We start from the raw sequence: 9078 nt of genomic DNA on the forward strand, positions 1-9078 counted from the left end.
GTCTCCGTCGGGCTGCCGGCTCCCGTCCTTTCCCATCCCCGCCGCCTCCCTCGTTCCGCAGACGGGCATTAACGCGTGTTACTCATCGCAGCCTCGCGGAAGGCTTCAGGAGCTGATGCGGGAAGAGCCGTAGCGGCCTGAGCCTCCCATCATGGAATCACGGAATGGCCTGGATTGCTAAGGACCTTGAAGCTGACCTAGTTCCAGCCCTGGTGCCATGCCGCCTTCTGCTAAACCAGCTTGCTCAGAGCCCCATGCCACCTGTACTTGAATAGCTCACGGGGTTGGGCTGTGTCCATAGCACCTGTACCAGTGTCTTCACCACCCTCACAGTAAAGGGCTTCTTCCCAATATCTAATGTAAACCTACTGTCCTTCTGTTTGAAGCCATTCCCCTTTCTCCTGTCACTAGCGTACATGCTCTTCTAAAAAAAAGTCCCTCTCCATCTTTCCTGTGGGCTCCCTTCAGGCCCTGGAAGGCCACAATCGGGTCATCCCAAAGCCTTCTCTTTTCCAGACAGAACAATCCCAACTCTCTCAGCCTTTCCTCATAGCTCCACCCCTCTAATCATCTTGGTGGCTTCTTCTGGACTCGGTCTGACAGGTCAATGTCCTTCCTCTGCTGGGGACCCCAGAGCTGAGCACCGTGCTCCAGGTGGGATGTCACTAGAACAGTGTCCCTGGGACTGTCACTTCTGACACAGGCCTGATGGGGGAAATGGTGGAATGGAGAAGGTGAATCTCTTGGGCAATGCAAGGTGCCAGCACAGGGGACATGTGGTGATCTGCCCCGTGTCCCTGCTGTCTGCACTGTGCACGCTGCCTCACTGAAGCAGCAGCACCTGCCCTCTATCCTGCACAACAGCCCCAGGTCTGCATGACTGGCCTGTCCCAATGGGATACAGCCCTGAGACGGGCCCAAGCCCGAGCCTGAGCACGCAGACAGGTTTCTTGCATAAAACCAACCACTGAGCCTGGGAATAGACTTGGGCCTGATGCTGCCTGTGTTAGAGGTTCAGCTCTGGGTGCCCTCAGTTCCTGGGCAGCTTTACATTGCAGCTCCTGGGTTTGCAGGGCGATGGCTCTGCACTCCCACCAGCTGTGCAGTGTCTGTGCAGTGTCCTTAGCCCATCCCCAAGCACCTCAGTCTCTGGCTGTGCCGGAGTGACAGTGCAGGGAAACTTCCTCCTGCCCCCCATGCACTCTGGAAACCAGTAGCTTGAAAATGATCTCACTGAGCACACACACACGGCAATGTCTGGGACCAGGGCCATGACACGAGGCTGCCATTTTCAGGCCGAGGACATTTGTTCTCGATTCCACAGTGCTGTCCATCCTAGAACAAGCAGGCCAGGCTGGCGAAGGGAGGAGAGAGAGCAGCAGCAGCTCAGCTGGTGCCTGCAGGGATGAGCAGTGTGGATGCTCTGTGCGTGAGCTGCGCGGGTTGCCTGTGACATACCCCTAGAGGATCCTCAGAGATCCAGCCTGGGGACAGGACAACAGGTTTGCTGCTGGTGTGACTTGATGCTCTTAAGACACTGCCCCAGAAGGGCATCCCAGTGTGTACATTTCTTATGAAATTACAAAATCAGCATAGGAGCTTTGCTACACTTGCCCAGGTTAGCACAAGCATGGCAAAGTGGTGGGGTTGTTGGCCTTAGGAAGTGTGACGCATTTATCAATATGGAATATGGAGCAACAAACTAAAAAGCCAAAACAAAACATGTTGCATTCAGTTATTCTAGTATGCTTTTATTAACAGGTATTATTTCAAACAAGGGAAATTATTTATAGTAATATACTGTATGCCCTTCTCCTGTTATGGCTACCTCCATGGTAACTTTTTCTGATGTATGATCACAGACCTAACCAAAATATTTCCAACAGGATATCCTTCTCAGTGACAGGCAGCCTTTGGTTAAAATGCAAACCATCATCCCAATCATTTTTTTCTGGGTAACAACCTTGGGTTTTGACAGATCAGTTTAAGCATCTAAATTAAGATCTAAAGTAACACTGAGACAAAGGTATGTTGGAAAAAATGTCACCAAACTTAAATGGAGCTGAAATATCACAAGTGAAACTCTGACATTTGTCCATCTCTAAAGGTAAAGTTCTCTGGGAATAATTTCTGTGTTAAGCACATAAATTATACATGTAGTATATAAATATTAATATAAACATGTTACATTTTGTTATGTCTCTATAGTCCAAGATCTTTTATTGAAGAAAAACCACATTTCTATCCCGTACTTTACGGAGTATGATTAAATAAATTTTGAAGTATACTTCAAACTTTTCTTTGGCAACTGAAAAGTAAACTCCATTCTATGTCTCTTTCTTTTCCTGTTCCACTTTTTGTCCTTGTCCCAGCCCTCAGGTGCATTGCTGTTATTCCCCATCAAACTGTGACTTTGCTTTTAACTCTTTATACTTTTACTCGGTTGGTTGTGGTCTGGTGAAACATTCATCTTTCATCCTTGTTGAAATTCCTGGCAAGGGAATATGAAGCTCAGTGGACCTTCTGAAGTCCTCAGTGCCACTCCTTTGGGCTCTGCCAGGTTTTACGTCACCTTGCCAGACGCGGGAGCCGTGCACGGCTCCGGGAGAGGGAGCTGTTTCCAAGGGTACCCTTGCAGCCTCCGCTCACGTTCGGAGAGAGCGACTTTCCTTAGCTGTTTATAGAACTACTTCTTTCTAGTAATGTGCTTTTAAAAAATCTCCGCATTTCCAAAGGAACTTTCTGATAGACACTTTTGGCATTGGACCCCAAATTCTGTCCCTAAATCTAGGTGGAATAAGGATTGGGTTGGGGGTGGTGGGAATACATGCAGAAATGGGCACTATTGTATCTCTCAGCCCCCAATCTCCCTTCTGTGAAGGCCTCTCCTGGGGTCTGTGGTCCATAAAATGTCCTTTATAAAGACAAAGGGCCAGTCCAAATCAGATGAAAATTACACTAGAAGAAAGAAAAGGCTTTGGCCCCACTAAAATTCCTTAAACAGTATTATACAGCCACTGTCTAATACAGCTGGAATATTGCAGCTGGGAGTGCGTGGACCTTGACAGCAGCTGTTTGAGGATTAAGGAATGGGGGAAGGCACATCAGGGAGAGTTTGGCACCCAGGCACTCTCAGGGATCTTGAGCTCTCCTCCACAATGGGGCCGTGATACAGCAGAAATAGAAGAAAGGCAAGGAAGCAGCAGACAATGTCTCTGTCTCCAATAAACAAGTCTCAAGATGGAGTGACCCAGGGAGCAGCTCAGGAAAAGCAGTGTTACCCTCCCAGCACCAGCAGCAGGCACTGTGGTCTCATCCAGCCGCCCTGCCTGCCCCACCATGCTCAGCCAGGTAGGTCAGCTCCTTCTGAGGTTGAGCCAGGTGTTACCCTGGCTCTGGGGCTCAGTTTGGCAGGGGAGATGAGCATGCAGGGAATGCAGAGTACTTGGGGAAAGCAGGACCACTCCTCACCCTGGCCTAACTAACCTCTGGTGAGAGGCCAGAAGCAGGGCTTCCAACACAGAGAGAGAACTTAATCCAGAGAGCAGTGGTCTTGAAGTTCTTTCACCACTTTTCCTGACTAAAATGCTGACCAGGTTGTGTAAGAAAGCACCAGCTAGAGGTATGAAGAGGTAGAAGAGCGAGAGCACTACAAGAAAAGTCAGTGGTAGAACACTGACTTATCCCAAAAATTAGAAACCAACTTCATTTTGGGTGAATGAAACCAAGTCAGTGTATCTAAAAAAGGGAACTCAGGGTGATGCCTTGTTGGGAATAATTAAAAACAGAGGCCAGACAAAATTAAGGGTATAAAAAGTGGTTATATTTATTGAAGGGCCTTCAGGTACACTTTGGCAGACAAAGTCTACCCAGGCTACACCCAAAAAAATGAACAACTTGTCGTGGGTTTTCATACTTTTATCAGTTTGATCTATTTGCACATTGAGGGTTCATCCTCCAATTACAAGTTCAGATAATAAAGTAATTTACTCCAAGTTTGCTCCCTTCCCAACTCACTTTTGTTTTACATTTCTTGGGGCCTGAGACAGAAAGGTGTCCTTGATTCGCAGGCCTAGAGAGGAATTGTTTTGTCTGACCAAAAAGGGAAGACAGTAGCTGACACTCTATATGGAGTTTAAAATTATACACTAAAGAATTGAAAGATTACAAATATATGAAAAATATAAAAGCTAAAACCTTAAGCATCAAGGGAATCTCCTGCAGCAGCACTGACACCAATGTCAGTGCATCAGCAAAAAAGCCATGGTGGTAAGGTTAGACATACCTGGGGACAGATAAGCAAGTTCATGGAGCTGGCCAGCATCACCCATGGGGTCTCTTGCAGCAGTTTGGCTGCAAGGAATCAACACTGGACATAGTGCATATGTGGGTTCACCCCAGCAGCATGCCTTTCTGCAGAGAAATCCCAAAGCTACTTCTTCTGTGTGTTATAGAACCCCAAGCATTGCCCCCACAAATGCAGGGGTAATAATATCATCAGCTTTTCTCACTATTCATTGGAAAATCCAGTGAACAGTAAAATGAGGTACTAAGAAAATAGGTTTGTGTGCTAATTATGTATGTTGTTGTAGACAGTGTATAGTTAACTGAGAGAAGAGGTTGGAAAGAAGAAAAAGAGAAGAATGAGAAAAAATCATTCTGAAGTCAGAAAAATGAGCAGTACGTGGGCACGCTATGGTACAGTCTGGGATGGATCATTCTGTGAAATTCTCTGAACTTCTGAGGTCTTTATAAAGCTGAGGTGGCAGCGCTGCTGATCCTCAGAGAAAGTGGGGATCACTCCGGCAGCCAGGGATGCAGAGGAACATCTGAAGCTGTACCCCTGCCTAGCCCCTTCTCCTGAGTGTCAGTAGGCAATGTGTAGAACAGTGTGTAGGCAATGTGTAGAACTCAGCACTTGCTCCTTGTCAGAGCTGCCAGGTGTCTGAGATGGTAAGAGGTACTGTTATGTTATGTATGTGCAAACACACATACTTCTTGGCATGCTTTTACTGGCTGAAAATCTATCCAGCTCTGCAGATATCCAGGTATTCACAATAGACAGGATTTAACCTCAAGGTTAAATAATTATATGAACCTGTTACCAGGAAAGCTCCATTAAATGTGTGGTGTGACTGGGGGGATTTCAAATTGTAACCTCAGCTGAAGCCACTGCAAGAGAGACAGCATGTCCACAGCCATCCTTCAGGTGTCACAGGTCACATGCTAGCCCTGAGTGAGGAGATTCAATTCAAAAAAGAAGACTGATCTTCTGACAAGCTAGGCCTATATCTTCATTTTACCAATATGAACAGAGCATATTTTTTAATAGGATGAAAATATGCAAAAAATACAGTCCTGCTTTGATTTATAGTCTGGTCAAGTCTCTGCACAATTACACAACAATGCTGTGTGAACACCTGCAGCCATTGTTCTCTAGTTTTGCACATCAGAGCTATTAAAAGTGACAGATTGTGTTCTCTGATAGTCATTGCATTTATAGCAAATGCAAACATGTTCATCTGATTTTCACAGGGTCATGCACTGAACTATCCCCTGTATTGTCAGGCAGACGAATGCAGCTCTCTGTTTCAGATTACTGGGAATTTAGAATCACACTAAGCCACAGCTCCACTAGATCTGAATTAAAACCTTTCTTCAGCCACCCTTGAAGCAGCTTCACTATGAGGGAGGGAGGGAGGGAGGGAGGGAGGGAGGAAGGAAGGAAGGAAGGAAGGAAGGAAGGTGAGGAGGAAAATGAGGAAGGAAGGAAGGAAGGAAGGAAGGAAGGAAGGAAGTTGAGGAGGAAAATGGGTCAAGTGCAGAAAGGTTATCTCATTAGGGAACAGGGAAAACCTTGATGTTAAATACTGTCTGTTGTGAATACCTGGATATCTGCAGACCTGGATAGATTTTTCAGCCATTAAAAGCATGCTAAGAAGTATGTGTGTGTGCACATACATAAATATATACATGTATAAATACATACATTTTATACCTATATGTGTAGCCAGCTTAAATCCAGTGCCAGTACAATGAGAAACTGCATTTTTAAGGGCCAAATTGTGCAGAAATCCACAGGTGCAGATTTCTAAAGACAGTAATTAGTTTGATGAGAAAATCTTCAGATTGCCTCCTTTCCAGAAAACTACAAGGCATGTACTAGGAGCTGAGTTTCAAGGTCATTGCTATCCCAGACAAAACAAAAATAGCTGTTTCAGAAGGCAGCTCTCTGCAGTTCATAAAGCAGCATCACAGAACAGCCTTCAATGGACATACAAATATTTGAAACAGTGAAACATTTGGCCTGAATTACTTGACACAAAAAACAATTTAGGATATTTTATTACTTGTTTAGGGCCTGGTCGTCCTGTACCCAAAGAGCTGAGAAAAGAAGTCATCAAAAAGAAAACTTTTGATTAACATCATGTTTTGAAAAATCACTGTGATTTGGAAAGTAACAAGATTTGGGACTATCAGAAAATAGATATAAATTTAATTGCTGCTCTAAGAATAATATCTAAAATACTCAAAAATCTTTACAGCTAGTGAGCTCTGGAATGAGTGCAATGAGTTTGGTCATACAGTACTGGCCTGGAGAACTTAAAAATTATCAGGGTCTTAGAGAAATCTTCATGAAGTTTGCTTTTGGAAGTGTATTGCTGATTGTATATAAGAGGTCATAGGTATTTGTTGCTTTACCTCTGGATATACAGCTATTCCTGAATACTCATAGTTTACATTTAATTTTAATTTCCCAATTTGTGTTCCTGAATAAAATAACTAGTTTAATATAATTGTTTAGTTTATTTGCTCTTAAAGGTTTGGGGTTTTTTTTAAGCTACTTTGGTACTGCCTTCAGTTGGGGCAGTACCTGGGTGGTTTGGATTAGAGGCAGAGAGTCTATGGAGAGGTGCCCTGCCCAGGGGAAGGGATAGGATGGAAAACCTACCAAGGATTTTCATCTGCCAACATCATGCTGCAGCCACAGTATCACTTGCATGAATTTCTTTGGCACTGTACAAGGTCTGTGCAATCCCGTGCTCCCGGCAGGTAGGAGGGTGGCAGACAGGCAGTGTGTAGCTATCCTGGGGGATGTGTCTGTGCTGAGTGCTCTGCAGAGGGTATGTGTTGTCCAAGCCTGGCCTGGCCGTGGCGATCCGGCCGAAACGCTGCGGTGCAGCCCTGCCCCGGCAGGGCCCTGCCCATGCCCAGCTCCAGCACTGGCCCTGTTATGCCCAGTCTGCCTGCTCAAAAGATGCAACTTCTCCTTCACACAGGAGGAGGGAAGACCATGACATTGTTAATTAGTGTTTGTGGGAGTCACCTGCCAAACGGCCCTTGGGTTTTAATTTCTATTTCTGTATCCTATCCAAGGCCTGTTTAAAGAACGTGAGGTACAGAGCACCCCCGGTGAGCCTTGCTGCCAGCACACACTGACCCGTGCTCCTCGCTCTGCCCTTGCAAACCCTGAGTTCCTTTCTCTGCTGGATCAGTAAGCTGGATGGGAGGTGCACTCTGCACAGCTCACCCTTTGGTTAGGACAGGGAGGGAAGCAGGTACAAAGCGCTGCAGGCAAGAGAATGAAATGAATGTAGGCTTCCCTTTCTTATTTCCCTCAGTGCCCAGAGTTTGATGAGCCTGTCCTGGTGGCCCACGCTCCTTACTTACTTCTCTGAAAGGTCACAGAAGAAAGGTGGGATATCAGGTACGTCTCCTGGCATGTCAGGCTTCCTCAGCTTCAGAGTCCCAGGCACTTCTATTTCCTCTCTGTGGCAGGAGAGCAGTGGGATGCCTGTTGAATAGGGAACTGACCTGGCTCCCACCACAGCAGTCAGGATTTCACACCAGCAGCATGAATGTTAAATATTTCTGAAATGAATTTTCAAGTTGCTAAGCCCCTTGTTGCACTTCTGCTTCTGTTGTCACAGAGCAACATGTTTTGCTAATTGTAAAGTTACCAGCAATTCAGTGTCTAGTGTCTCATAGTAATCTTATATATAGCCACATAGAAATCTATAGAGCCTACAGTGGATTTTTTCCATTGTTGTTTAAAAGCATCCTGAAAATTAATGCAAACTGAGGAAGCAGAAACTATTGCGGAAATTATTGGAGTTATTACTACTGGTCTACCTTGGCTGTGGAACATCACAAACCCTGGACAAATGTCCAAATACAATATGATTTGTCTGAATAAATTTCTGGGTGGATAAAAAAAGTTCATTTGGAAGTACACATGATTAGTCTAAATTTGACATAATCAAATTATGTCTTGGGTGGAATAAATACATTATCTGCTTATGCAAACAAATGAGTGGCAAAGATTCTTCATTCTTACTCTCTGGGAAGTTTTTAGGCCATCTCAGCTTTCCTGCACATCTGTTGATTTGCCTATAAGCAAATATAAAAATATTATCTTTATTTTACCTTTCAGGCTGATGGTAAGGATGTTGCATGTGGCCTCTGAACCCAGAGGACTCTGCAAACCAGGGATTCCTTTTTGCCTCCGAGTTGCTGAGATCCCAGGGGTCTGTCTGTCTGTCCCTCTCAGTCCCACGGGTGTATCCCGCAGCTGTTCCTGTGTGCAGAGAGGGCTGGCAGCGGGGCTGTGGTTCCTGTGTGTGTACGAGCCCACCCCTCGGGATACCCAAACCACATACAGGCAGTGCAGATAACCCAGCCCTGCTGCTCCCCTCCCCGCGTCCGGTCTGGGGTTCCCTGTAGGCACCCCACACTCAGGTTCACAAGCTCAGCCACATTCACGGACCACCGAGCATCGGCGTGGCCTCCGAGTCCGTCTAATACCACTGCCCAGACCTGCACCCTCTTACCCGGGCTGCGGGTCTCCTCTACTAGGTGCTATCGTGGCTCGAAGCTTGCTAGCGAGGTTTACGGGCTCACCCCCAGGGTTCAACTCCGGGGCGCACGGACCTGCAGTCCCTTCCCTCGGGCTGCCACTCACACCTTGCGGCGCCCTGACACAGCGCAGGAATCCGCCCCGGGGCCGGTGGCCAGGGCTGAGCGCCGAGGGAGGCTCCAGCGCCGGGGCCGCCCCCCGGCTCCGCAGGTCCGTGCAGC

Source organism: Geospiza fortis, unplaced genomic scaffold (assembly GCF_000277835.1).
Source record: "Geospiza fortis unplaced genomic scaffold, GeoFor_1.0 scaffold200, whole genome shotgun sequence".
NCBI classification, from domain to species: domain Eukaryota; kingdom Metazoa; phylum Chordata; class Aves; order Passeriformes; family Thraupidae; genus Geospiza; species Geospiza fortis.